Source organism: Hipposideros armiger, unplaced genomic scaffold, assembly GCF_001890085.2.
Source record: "Hipposideros armiger isolate ML-2016 unplaced genomic scaffold, ASM189008v1 scaffold_1, whole genome shotgun sequence".
NCBI lineage: Eukaryota > Metazoa > Chordata > Mammalia > Chiroptera > Hipposideridae > Hipposideros > Hipposideros armiger.
The window spans coordinates 2,838,870-2,851,867 of record NW_017731351.1 but is presented as its reverse complement, the minus strand read 5'-3'; the positions used below and the strand labels follow the sequence as shown (position 1 = coordinate 2,851,867).

The 12,998-nt window shown below is 37.3% G+C and overlaps 1 protein-coding gene across 4 annotated transcripts in view; it reads left to right on the top strand.

The window, feature by feature from the left end:
* The first annotated feature begins 24 nt into the window (after window positions 1-24).
* ABHD18 (abhydrolase domain containing 18) overlaps window positions 25-12,998 on the top strand; it is a 41,592-nt gene continuing 28,618 nt past the window's right edge. For 3 of the 4 annotated variants that reach the window (XM_019664570.1, XM_019664650.1, XM_019664410.1), the window contains exon 1: window positions 25-294. The gene's annotated coding sequence lies outside the window, so the exon portion shown is untranslated. Of the gene's footprint in view, window positions 295-5,497; window positions 5,745-12,998 lie in introns of those variants that run through there. The other variant, XM_019664495.1, reaches the window with a different exon arrangement.

Sequence of the window (12,998 nt, the reverse complement as noted above, 5' to 3'; positions counted from 1 at the left end):
GGCGGAGTCAGGGGCGGGGCCCCGTGTCCTCGTCCTCCTCCTTGGGTCCGCGCCTCTGGTCTCCCGGGACTGGAGGCGAGCTGAGGAGTGTCCAGGGGCGTGTCTAAACCGCCCCTCGCCCCCCGGCTCTTCGGACTCCTGGGGCTTCGCTGTGTGAGGCCCCCGGGTCCTGCGTTCCTGGAAAGGCTGCTGTCGCTGCGGTTGGGGCTCGGACGGAAGGCGAGTCTCGGGAGGCGCGGAACGGCGGTGCTGGGAGACTCGACCACCTGGAGAGCAGGTCCAGCCCAGCGGCCAGTAAGTCGCGGGTTCAGGCCGCGCTCCGCGAGCCGTTCGACGCGCGGCGTACGTGCCATGAGGCAGGGACGCGGGGCGCAGGGCTTGGCTGGGGACTCGGGAGTCCAGGGCGCTGGGGGAGCGGCCTGGGTGAGGTGGGCTGGCGCGCGGTCCTTTCCCTCTGTGGAAGGTGGAAGTGGCTTCGCGCTTTTTCTCGCTCGGCTAACTGCAAAGGCACCTTACCGGTAGTGCCTAGTTAGGGCCTCGATGGGGTCCAGACCCCTCTCATTTCTTGATGCCCAGATCCTCAGGCCACAGCCTCCTACGCCCACTGGGGTCATCAGCCTTGCAAGGTGCCACTCAGCACAGCCTGCTGCTGTAACCTAGGGGTTAGAAAAGGCACAGCTCCAGGTTAACAATGATTGGCTCCTTTCATCACAAGGAAGATGGCATTTTTAGAAAATAATGGGTTTTTGTCCCAGTAGATCTTGATGCTGTTTCTTTCCTGGTGTTGACATATTAACATCTTACTCCTACAAGTAGGCTTGTAAACGAATTGATAGCAGTAGTCATATGTATCATATCATAATTACTCTTTTATTAGTACCAATACATTCTCATGTAATTTCATTTGCTCACAACTGTCCTATGAGATAGGTAAAGCAGGCACATTTCTATTTTACATGGAACTAAGGTCCAGAGAACTTAATAACTTACCCAGAGTCACTCACTTGGTGTGAAAGTGGCAGAGTTGGACCTAATTTCAGTTCTTTTCAGCTAATATTTATGAGCAGCTTCCCTATACCAGGCCCTGTCCTAATTATATGATGTGTAGTATATGCCATCAGTTCTGACCTTTATCTTGTTTGTGACCTTCTTGGGTGTATCCTATCAGACACATTCCACTGGTAAACAGCTAAACTTTAAATGTGCTTTCCATTAGCTCAGAGTTATCTTCTGAATCCAGAACTGACATTTTGTACTTGGATTCAGTCTTGTAAATTTGTTTGTTAGCAGCTCACAGAAACACATCAGATTCCTATGATTGATTCCAAAAAGGTACATCGTTAAAAAAATAAGTATATTTTGCCATAATGTTACTTTACTGTATTGTCAGCTTCTTTTTTAATTCATGGGGTCTAGCACAGTGTATGGTGTGTGTGTGTTTGTGTGTGTGAATATATATATATATATACACACACATATGTATGTATATATTACTATATATATCACGTTTTACATATATATATATATATATATATATATTTTACAAAGGGACTTTTATCGTTTTTTGTTTGTTTTTCGTTTATTCTTTTTTTTTTTCTTTTTACAAAGGGACTTTTAACCAGTATTGCACCAAGCAGAATGGTTGCTAAATAAATGTGTGTTGAATGAATGCTTATTGAATTACCTAATTTCATCCCTACAACAGCCCTCTGAGATGGGATTGTCTCAAGCATGCCAGGAAACTCAAAGCACAGAGACTAAGTAAGTGGCCTAGGGTCACAGCTAAAAAGCAACACAGGTAGAATCCAAGAAACATGGGATTCCTGACTGTAAAGCCTGTGCTTTTCACCACTAGCCTTTCTGTGAAAAAAAAAATGTGAAAAAGAATCTTTTCCTATATCTCTTAAAATATATCATAACAGGTAACCAATTTTTGTATAAGTGAAATAATTTTGTATTAGGCCAGGTATTATTCCACTTTTATAGGTTAAGGTGGCTTACTCAAGGTCACACAGCTAGTGGAGAAACCCAGGTCTTCTGACTGCTATTTTCCATTGCTGCCTCCAAGTGATGACTTTAGAGCACAAAAGTACATGGTATGGAGTGCATGTAAACCTGGTGAAGTCTAAATAAGCTCTGTGTATTGTACGAATAAAATTTAAAAAAAAAAGAAAGAAGAAAGAAAAACAATTATTTCTTAGGGACACACACAGCATCCAAACAAAGTAAACATTTTAAAAAACCTTTCAAGGGGCCGGCCGAGTAGCTCAGTTGGTTAAGAGCTCGCTCAAGAGTTTGAGCTCTGAGCAACAGCGGTTCGATGCCCAGCCCGAGCTGAGCTGCCGCCGAGCTGCCAACAGGTGGCAGGATGGCTCAGCTAAAAACAAAACAAAACAAAAAAAACCTTTCAAGTTATTTTTTTAAAAAAAAACAAAACCATGGAACAGAACAGCTAAGTTGGAAAAGAGATTAGATTATTTGCGGAATGTTTCACATAAGGATATGAGACAGTCCACCTTGTGGATGACTGCTTAAAATACATATCCACCCCTACAAATAAATGAACAAATAAACTTGCAATTTTCCTACTCTTCTCCAGTATAAGATTTAAAAGAATTAAATTTGTTGAGGTCGGGTATTAGATTTTATTAGTGGATATCTGAGGTATCTAAACCCCTTTTTTGCTACTTAAACTTGTATTGAAAAGAAGTGATTTAAAAATGAAGTTAAAAATAGGTTTGCACTTTTGTGGAGTACAGTTCATGGTGTTAATTTTTTTTAGATTTCATTTATGCCTTTGAGATATGTATCAATTATATGAGACTAAAAGCCCAGAAATGGTTAGGATTGCATTGTTTAAATGCTTAAGTACTTGCATAATAGGAGGTAAAAGTACTAGATGGCATAACACATGCTGAGTGCCACTTTGGCAGTAGAGCTCATTTTTAGGAAAGACTTTTCATTCCTTAGCAATATACAAGGCTTCTATTTTTGTTTCACTTTGTTTGTTCTTTCTCATTGGCTGTATAAAAGTAGATGACAGTTGTGTCAGTTTGGCTTGATACATACGGTACTTCAAAAGTGGGTCCTGTTTACGCAGAAGCTCACTAGTGTCAGCCCAGCCTGATGTGGGGACTCCAGGTGATGTCTGCTTTTGGTAAATTGAGGGTGTCTTTATCCTGGGCTTGTGCTATTATCTTTTCATGTGGCATTGGATAGCCCTTAGCCCTGCCTGGAAAGATCTACAGGTTTAGAATGGCCCAGAAACCCTGGTCTTCTGCACTGTTCTTAGGACTGAAATAGGATTTAAAAAGATCTGTGAAACCCCAAACTCCAGAACCAAATTATATTAAGTTATGTGTATGTTTGATTTGCTTTCTGTTCCTCATTGGTCAGTTGTGTATTGACATATAAATACAGCTAGAGATATGTTGGCTCTAGATTTGGAGTGCTGACTCTTATGGCCTACATTACATGGAATTAAAGTGATTTGGAAAGCTTTTCTAATATAGGGTTGAAACTCAGAAATGACTGAACTTTATAAAATATCTGAGTAGTACTTTATAAAATATTTGAAGAGTTCATTGTTCTCAGGTTTGTTCCTTCTTCCCTTGCAACTTTCTACTTTAGTATTTGTCTTACTTTGTTTTTATCTATTACCAACCTAGAAGAACATTGCGTAGAAAATGGGATGTCTCAACACCAGTTTAGTACTTCTTACTGTCAAATATGAGTGTTGAAATTTTGATTATTTTTTTTACACCACCATGGAATCTGCTTATTGCTGTTGATGCCATGGGTGTTGCCAGGAAGACACTGACCGCCTACCTTTTCCTACCACTATGGAGAGAGTAAGTAGTCTATAATGCTCCCAAAAGACAGTGAAGTCCTGCATTATAATGACGTGGCAGTGCTCTACTGCAGTTTAGTAAATGTACACAAAAATGTGTCCGTGCTATTTTTTGAACAATTCCTGAATGACCCAAGGAATAACATAATTAAAATCATCATCTCTCAGAATTGTCTTTCCTTATGCTATAGAACCCCACTGAATAGAGGTGCATATATAAACATATAAAAAGGGCTGGCCTCTTATTTGGAATATGGAGCACTAATTTATAATTTTGGTAATTGAGTAAAAAATAAACTTCCATTTTTCACCCTAGCTGGGTATACTTCAATCCAACTCTGACATTAATCATTCACAGATGTACACCATAGGAATTAGTGCAGATCCCACAGGTTAAGGACTCAGTCCTCCAGATGCTATTACTTCAGATTCCAGCCACACTGTAACTGACTTAGCTACAAATGTGGGGGTTCCTGTGACCCCTGTAGATTAGTAATTTGCTAGGACAACTCGAATCAGAAAACCACTGTACTTATGATTACAGGTTTATAATAAAGCATACAATTTAGGAACAGCCAAATGAAGAGAGGAATGAGACCAGGTATAGGAGGGGATGCGGAGCTTCCATGCCCTCTCCAAGGGGAGGGCATCGCCCTGCTGCACATCATGTTCATTCACCAAGAAACCCTACCAAGCATCAGTATCCAGAGGTCTACTCAGTCTCTAGTTCCCTTCCCCTCTTGGAGGTCAGTGGCCCAAAGTCAGCCTTCTAATCAAATGGTTGGTCTTTTTTGGTGATCAGCCAGAAAGTATTCTGAGACTATCTAGGGACTCACTGGGAGTCACCTCATTAGCAAAATAAACTCACCCCTCTAAGGAAATTCCAAGGGTTTTAGGAGCTCCAGGCCAGGAACTGGGTTAAAGACCAGATAAATTCTTTAGTATATCACACTGATATTTACCCTTCAAGAAAAAGCTAGTCAAGCAATTTAAACATAAACTACCTATATTTTCTTGATTTTAATAATTGCACTAAAGTAGAAAAAAAAATATATATATATAAATAATGAGGACAACATTTCAGAAACCAGTTTTTCTTTTACCATTTGTTTAATGAATAAAAAACAAAATACTAAGAGGCAAGGGCTTATATTTTGTTTGGGGGGATTTTTTTGGTTTTGTGGGCAAAAATTTTCAGTGGAGATATATATGCATGATTTAGACAAACTTTCAAGAGATCACTTGCTTATAAACAAATATTATTCAGGTCTATGGAATTTGTTTTCCTCTTAGGAAAATGGGAAGTGGGTAATTATCACCTCTGGTATTGAAAGCTCAGAGGATGTCAGCCCTTCTACTCAAATGCTAAGGAGGACTGTCTCTGAGGTGACCCTCAGGATCTCATCACCTGATATTCCAGCCTTTGTGTAATCCCCTCCCTTTGAGTGTGGGTGGGACCTGTGATTTGCCTTCTTACCAATATACTGTGGCGAAGGTGACTGGATGTCACTCCCATGATTGCATTGTTACCCAGCACAGTTGATGATATGATACCCACATGGGTAGATTAAGTTGCATAAGACTGTCTTGCTAGCACACTAACTCTCATTCTCCTGTTGGCCTTAAAGAAGTAAGCTGCCATGTTGTGAACTTCCTGTGAAGAGAGCCATGTGGTAGGGAACCATGGAAAGCCCCTAGGAGCAGAGGCTGCCCTCTGGCTGACAAACAACAAAATATTGAAACGATCAATCCTATAGATGCAAGGAAATGATTTCTGTTATCAACCTCAGTGAGCTTGGAAGCAGGTACTCCTCCATCCAAGCTTCTACATGAGAACACAACCCAACTGATGCCTCAAAGGAAGTTAAATGAGACCCTGAAGCAGAAAACCTAGGTAGGCTGGGTTCTTGGAAACTAATCCTCAAGAAAGGGGAAGTGAGAAGATGTGGGGTGGGACCCACTAGATTCAGGAGATTTGTTCTTCAGATTTTTTAAAGGCCTTAGAAGCCTTCAGATAAATTAAACAGTGGTTGTTTTTGAAGCGCATAGTAGGAACTTTGAATTCTGTTCTAAGATCTATAGAATAAAGAACTTCTGCTTACTGAGTAAGTCGTGAAGAGGGAAAGTGTCAATTTACTTCCTCTGAAAAATTTTGAAAAGTGGATTATCAAATTAACTCCAATTTCTAAATTTTTTTCTAGTTTTTCTTTATTGTGGTGAAGTACACATCACATAAAATTTACCATCTTAATTAGCCATTTTTTAATTTATAGTTCAGTGGTATTAAGTTGAATCATACTATCTTGCAGCCATCACCGTCATTCATCTACAGAACTCTTCACCTACGAAACTGAAATTCTATACCCATTAAACAATAACCTTCCTCATTTTCCCTTCCTCTTAGCTGTGGTAACTAACCACCATGCTGCTTTCTATGTATGAATCTAACTGCTTTAGTTACCACAGATAGGTAGAGTCATATAGTATTTGTCTTTTTGTAACTGGCTTGTTTAGCTTAGCATAATGTCCTCAAGGTTTATTGTATAATATGTTAGAATTTCATCCCTTTTTAAGGCTTAATAATATTCCATTGTATTTAGATATCACAGTTTGCTTATCTATTCATCCATTCATGGGCACTTGAATTGCTTCCATCTTTTAGCTACCAAATTCTAAATTTTAAGAAGGTAGACAAGACATGGCTAATTAAATAACTAGTGTTTATTTTGGATAGAATACTAATTTTAGGTCTATCCTGTAACATACTGAATTCTATTAAAGTCAATATTTGTATTTTATTTATGCTATTTAATAGGATTTGTATAATTTATTATTTTAATATAGTGTTTTATGGTTCTGTCTTTGTATTTGTGACATTATTATGACATTTGTGACATACCTATAATTTATTTGATTTTCTAACCAAGGAGTCAGCAAACTGGGTCTAGCCTATGGGACAAACCTGTCTATTTTCGTATAGCCTACAAGCTAAGAATAGTTTTTACAGATGAACATTAGTACTTAATATGATGATAGAGGCACTGACTTTGAACCCCAATTAAGCAAAACCCCAAGAAAAAATTTCACTGCTCTCATTAGTAGACCTATATTACAAAAATTTACATATTATTATATGTTGAATTTCCTCAATAAAAAATATGTGGGGGCCGGCCAAGTGGCTCAGTTGGTTAAGAGCTCGCTCAAGAGTTTGAGCTCTGAGCAACAGCGGTTCGAGTCCCGGCCCGAGCTTAGCAGCCGCTGAGCTGCCAACAGGTGGCAGGACGGCTCAGCTAAAAAAAAAAAAAAATGTGAATATTAGTTTTCTTTCTTGCTATCTTAAATACCTCACATAATATCCTTGATTTTTCCTCTTGACCTGCAAAAGTTTCTAATATGACTTAGCTAGTAAGAAATTAGGGAAATAGAATGGTATGGTCGAGAGTTGCATATCCCATCAGAGAGGAATAAGTCTCTCCTAAATATTTGATACATCCATTCCTGGAATGCAGTTCTAATACAATAGTTGTAGGATGGAAGAAAATTATCTAAAATAAACTTAGTAATATTTATCTAAAGAAAAAAAAAGGCATCCCATTCATTGTAGTTATCACAAATACTAAGTAATTTGTTAGTCATGTAACATGTTTAATAAAGATACTCATTTAAAGGCTAGAATAAAATTTAAAGGGTAGGATAAAATATTAACAGAGGAAATAAAACTCTGGATGGATAGACTAAAAAAATAATAACAGTGCTACCAAGGTAATATAAGGTTTGAACACCCTATCAGTTACATTGCAAATAGGATATTATATAAATCATGACAAACATAAATGGGATATATATGGAAAACTCATTGTAGACTTTTAAACTCAATAGTTGTAAAAGCTGTTTAAAAGGGGTTTTAAAAAGAAAACATGGATTTTAGAACTAGATCTAAGATTATAAAATATTTCTAGATTTAAAAATAAGAATTAGAGAACAGAGCAAAAACAATGTTTCTGGAAATCTGGTTAGTAAACAGAAGAAAAATATTCCATTTTATAGTGACCTCCAATGAGAAAAAGGAATTTAACGTGTAAAAAAAATGAATAGTACACTTACTGCAGTGTGTTAGGGAGTCATATTGGATGTGGTAAGATGGATTGGTTTGAGTATATAAACATTTAAAAAAAATTGTAAAACTAATTTTAAAAATTAATGCAATAGTAAAAGCTTTTTGCTGTTAACCTGATAGATAAAGGCTGAAAATCCTAACTCTATAGAAAATAACTATGAATCTTTAAAGTCTGTACTGGATAAGTATTAATCATAGCATGACATTTTTCCTGTAATTTGACATCCTGTTCTCCAGACCCCCTACATTATTTGAGCATTTTTTCATATCTCCCTTTTTGTGTTTGTTTATCTTCTGATTTATTAACCTCTGAAGACTGTTAAAACTTTGATTTTTTTTTATACAGCCTTTCCTGCTCCTTGCTAGCACCTTTAACTGTGATCATCACATCATATAAAACACAGATTGTTCATTTGTGAAAATGAACAAAGTTATACTTATTACTTGTACACTTTTAAGTTGTACTTCAGTTTATAAAAAATTTACTTCAACAGCAACAACTATTACAAACTGTAGTGAATTCCTAAAGCTTTACTTGGGAAAATATTCCAAGTTTTACCTTACTATACCATCTTTAAATCTCTCCAAAAATACAAGTGATGTATCTTTTTATGATGGCAGTTTCCTGGTAGTTCGGGTCTGGGTGTTCATATTTCATAGGATAAAGCTTAAGGTAATTAGACTTTGACTTCACTAGGCAACAGCCAAACATTGTTCAGCTAACTATGTGTTAATATGTCAGAATATCATTTGGTTGCAAAATATTTCGAAATGTGTAACTGAGGAAAAGTTAAAATAGTATATAATTTCATTATAAATCTGTAAAAACTGTTCAGTAAGGGAGAGTCATTTAAGAGGTTGTGGGCCAGCTGAGTGGCACGTTGGTTAAGAGTTGGCTTGGGAGCACCAGCTCTGAGCAGCAGGGCCTCCATTTCGGATCCCACATGGGCCAGTGATGCTGCACCCTCTACAGCTAAGATGCTGAACAACAGCTCAACCTGGAGCTGGGCTGCTGTGAATTGCGGGTGACGACATAGGCTGCAGTGGGCTGCCTTAAGCTACCATGAGTGGCCGGCAGCCAGCGTGAGCAGCTGGAAGCTGGCGTTAGCTGGCGTGAGCCGCTGTGAGAGGCCGTCCAATGGCCAGCGAGCAACTGCCCCCCCACCACCACTCCCCCACTCTGGGAAGAGCGCAATGATCACAACACCAACATGTCCCAGTGAAGCGACATCCTCCACAACTAGACTGAAGAACAAAAGGACAGCAACTTGTCTGTTCCCCTTCCCAGATTCCCCAACGCTGTTCCCTCCCCCAATTCCCCAATACAATCTTAAAAATAAAAAAAAAGGTTGGCACATTAAGGTGAAGGGATTCTTAGTTTTTCCCTCTATACAATCAAACTGAAAATGTGAGTTGATAGGTTTAAGTAAGAACACATGAATATTTTAACCATTGCCATAAAAATTAAGAACAGGATTTCCCCTCTATGATTAGCAGTGCAAATCAACTGAGCAGAAAAGAAATTATGGAAATCAATTTTTAAAGGATATCTACATTTCCGCTTTGTTAACACTTAATTTTGACTATATAATGAAAAATTGACTATACTCTTGTATAATGATTAAAATAAACCAGAAAATGTATTTTATCATCATTTGTAATTATAAGCTATTTGGAAGCTTATGCTATTCTAATTGCTGGATTAACTCTTAAAGTACCTTGAGTTTTGAAGCCTGTTGAAAATTTTAGACTGTTTTAGGAGAATCTTAAAAATATTTTTTTGTTATAAGTGGCAAATAAATGAATACATACAGATTTTTTACAACTGATTTTTGCTTTTCCCTCTTAAAAATGATATTGATTTTCCTCTTATAAACTATAATAAATTGAAATAAAGTTTACAGGAAATCCTGTATGATTGATATTTGATAGATGGGTTCATTCAATACAATTGATATATTAACACTGCTACAGTAATATAATATCTTGATACAGTAATTGTGACAGAAGCTGTGTGTGCAATCCTAATGCAATTTCTCCACATCTTAAAGGTATTTTAGAACTAGTCTTAAAACCCTAAGGAACTTTCAGTAGGGACCTGCCAAGATAGGCCAGTTCCCACCAAGACCGTGAAGAAGGCGGCCAGGTCATCATCGGGGCGTACTACAGGTGCCTGGGCAACAACCTCCACACCAACAAGGGCATGTGCGAGATCGCCCTTTAGATTGCCCGCAAGAAGCTGGGCCACAAGCTAGAGGGCTATGTCTCATGTCTGATAAAGCGGATTCAGAGCGGCCCTGTGAGAGGTATTTCCATCAAGCTGCAGGAAGGAGAGAGAAAAAGAATTATGTCTTGAGAGAATTATGTCCCTCAGGACATAATTGTTATAATTGCAATAAGGACATAATTATTATAATTATGTCCTGTTCCCCTTCCCCAGGGGACATAATTCCCCACCCCCCTCAGGACATAATGGTAATAATAACAGTTGCATCTCAGCCCTGGATCAGGAGACCACTGAAGTTGATCCAGACACTAAGGAAATGCCGAAGCTCTTGACTTTGGCAGTCTGTCCAACCTGCAGGTCACTCAGCCTACACTTGGGATGAATTTGAACACACAATAAGGAGCCGTTTGAATCTTCCTGCTGTGCTCTTAATTTCAAGAAACCATGGACAATCCCTCCAGCCCCCCAAAAGAAAAAAAAAAAGCCTAAGGGAAATCATTATTTGGACTTCTTAATTTAAATTACTAGACTTCATTATTTATAATCGTTTTAGGTTTACAGAAAACTTGAGCAGATACTACAGAATTCCCTAACATCCCTTCTCCCCCTACCCTACAGTTGCATTAGTGTGGTATGTTTGTTAGACTTGATGAGTCCAATGTTGATACATTATTATTAACTAAAGTCCATAGTTTACATTAGGATACATTCTATGTGTTGTATATTCTGTGGGGTTTGACAAATACATAATATCATGTATCTGTGATTACAGTACCATACAGAGTAGTTTCCCTACCCTAAAAGTCCTCCTGCTACACCTATTCGTCCCTCGTTGCCCCTTCCCAAATCCCTGACAACCACTGATCTTTTTACTCTCTCCATAGTTTTGCTTTTTCCAGAGTGTCATATAATTGGAATTATACATTTTCAGACTGACTTCTTTCATTTAGTAATGTGCATTTAAGGTTCTTCCATGTCTTTATGGCTTGATAGCTCATTTCTCTTTATCCCTGAATGATATTCCATGGTATGGATGTACCACCACAATTTGTTTATCCCTTTACCTATTGCAGGACATCTTTGCTTCTAGTTTTGGGCAATTATAAATAAAGCTACTATAAGTTTTCATGTGCAGGTTTTTTTGTGGCCTTAAGTTTTCAACTCATTTGGGTAAATACCTAGGAGCATGTTTGTTACATTGCATGGTAACACTATGTTTAGTTTTATAAGAAACTGCCCACTGTCTTACAGTGGCTGTATCATTTTGCATTCCTAGTAGTAACAAATGAGACTTCTTTTTTATCCAAGCCCTGGCCAGCATTTGACACTGTTATTTTTTTGGATTTTGGCCATTCTAATGGTTGAGTAGTACGATCTTGTTTTAATTTGCATTTCCTGATCATAGAGATGTGGGAGATCTTTTCATATGCTTATGTGCCACCTGTGCATCTTTGGTGAGGTGTCTATTCAGCTCTTTTGCCCATTTAAAAATAAAGGTTTTTTCTTATTGTTGAGTTTTAAGAGTTCTTTGTATATTTTGGATATAAGTCCTTTATCAGATAGGTGTTTTACAAATATCTTCTCACTGTCTGGCTTCTCACAGTCTTTTCATATCTTAATAGAGCTCATTTTTAATGACTGTTTATTGAATCAACCACTTTCTTTAAATTAAAGTCTTAGAATATTTTCTGTATTATCTCTGATTATAGTCTCATGTAGTTTCTAAATGTTTATAACTTTGCCTTTTAGATTTAGCTCTCTAATCCTAATCCACATTGATCTTTTTTGTGTATTTAGTATGAAGTGTAGGGATTTAATTTAAATTATTTCCATGTGGATAACCAATTGCCCTGACACCAATTATTGTATAATAACTAAGTTCTAATACTTTTTGTTTTCTTTGTATCTTTAAGATATGTCTTTTCTGTTTGTTTAGTTAGTTCCACAGTAGAAGGTGGAAAGTACTGAAATATACAGATCTCCTCAACTTTCACAGTCAGTGTCAGAAATACCATTTAAAGGTGATAAATCAGAGACTACAGATAAAGATATATTTTAAGGTACATAAAGATAAGCTGTAAAAAATGTCAACTAAAATTGGGTAGTGGGTTAAAGGGAACAAATATCTGTCATATTATCAGGAGTTAACAGTACTATGTAGAACATGTTAATACAAGTTTGGGTATTAAATAAAGTTATAGTCAGTAATATTGTTAATATTATTAGGTATAGCAGTTAGATTTGAAAAATGCTCTTTAAATGCTTCATATGTAGTAACTCATTTAATTCTCATAACAATCCTAACACGTAAATGCTGTCATTATCCCCACTTTACAGGTGAGTTATAAAAAGCATAAGTCACTTGCTGAAAGTTATACAGTAAAGGATTCAACCCAGGGAGTTTACCCCTAGTGTGTATGTCCTTAGCCATTATGATATATCACACCTTAAATATAGCTGTTTCAAATTTATATACACTCAAATGTAAAAAAATAAAAACTAAAGAATCAATAAAACCAAAAGAGGACTAAAACCAAAAGATTATCAAATTAACAACTATAAAGGGGCTAAAGATGAGGCAGGCCTGTGTATATTCTGAAATTGAAAGAGCTTTGCCAGTAGTTATAAATAAGCAGGATGAGGAAGAACACTGGAAAACTACAAGTAATATAGGTGGTTCTTCTGTTTAAAAACACCAAAAAACTCTAGAATGTGTGCACCATGTGTAAATGGATAGAACAAGGGCTGACATATATATATATATATATATATATATATATATATATATATATATATATATATAT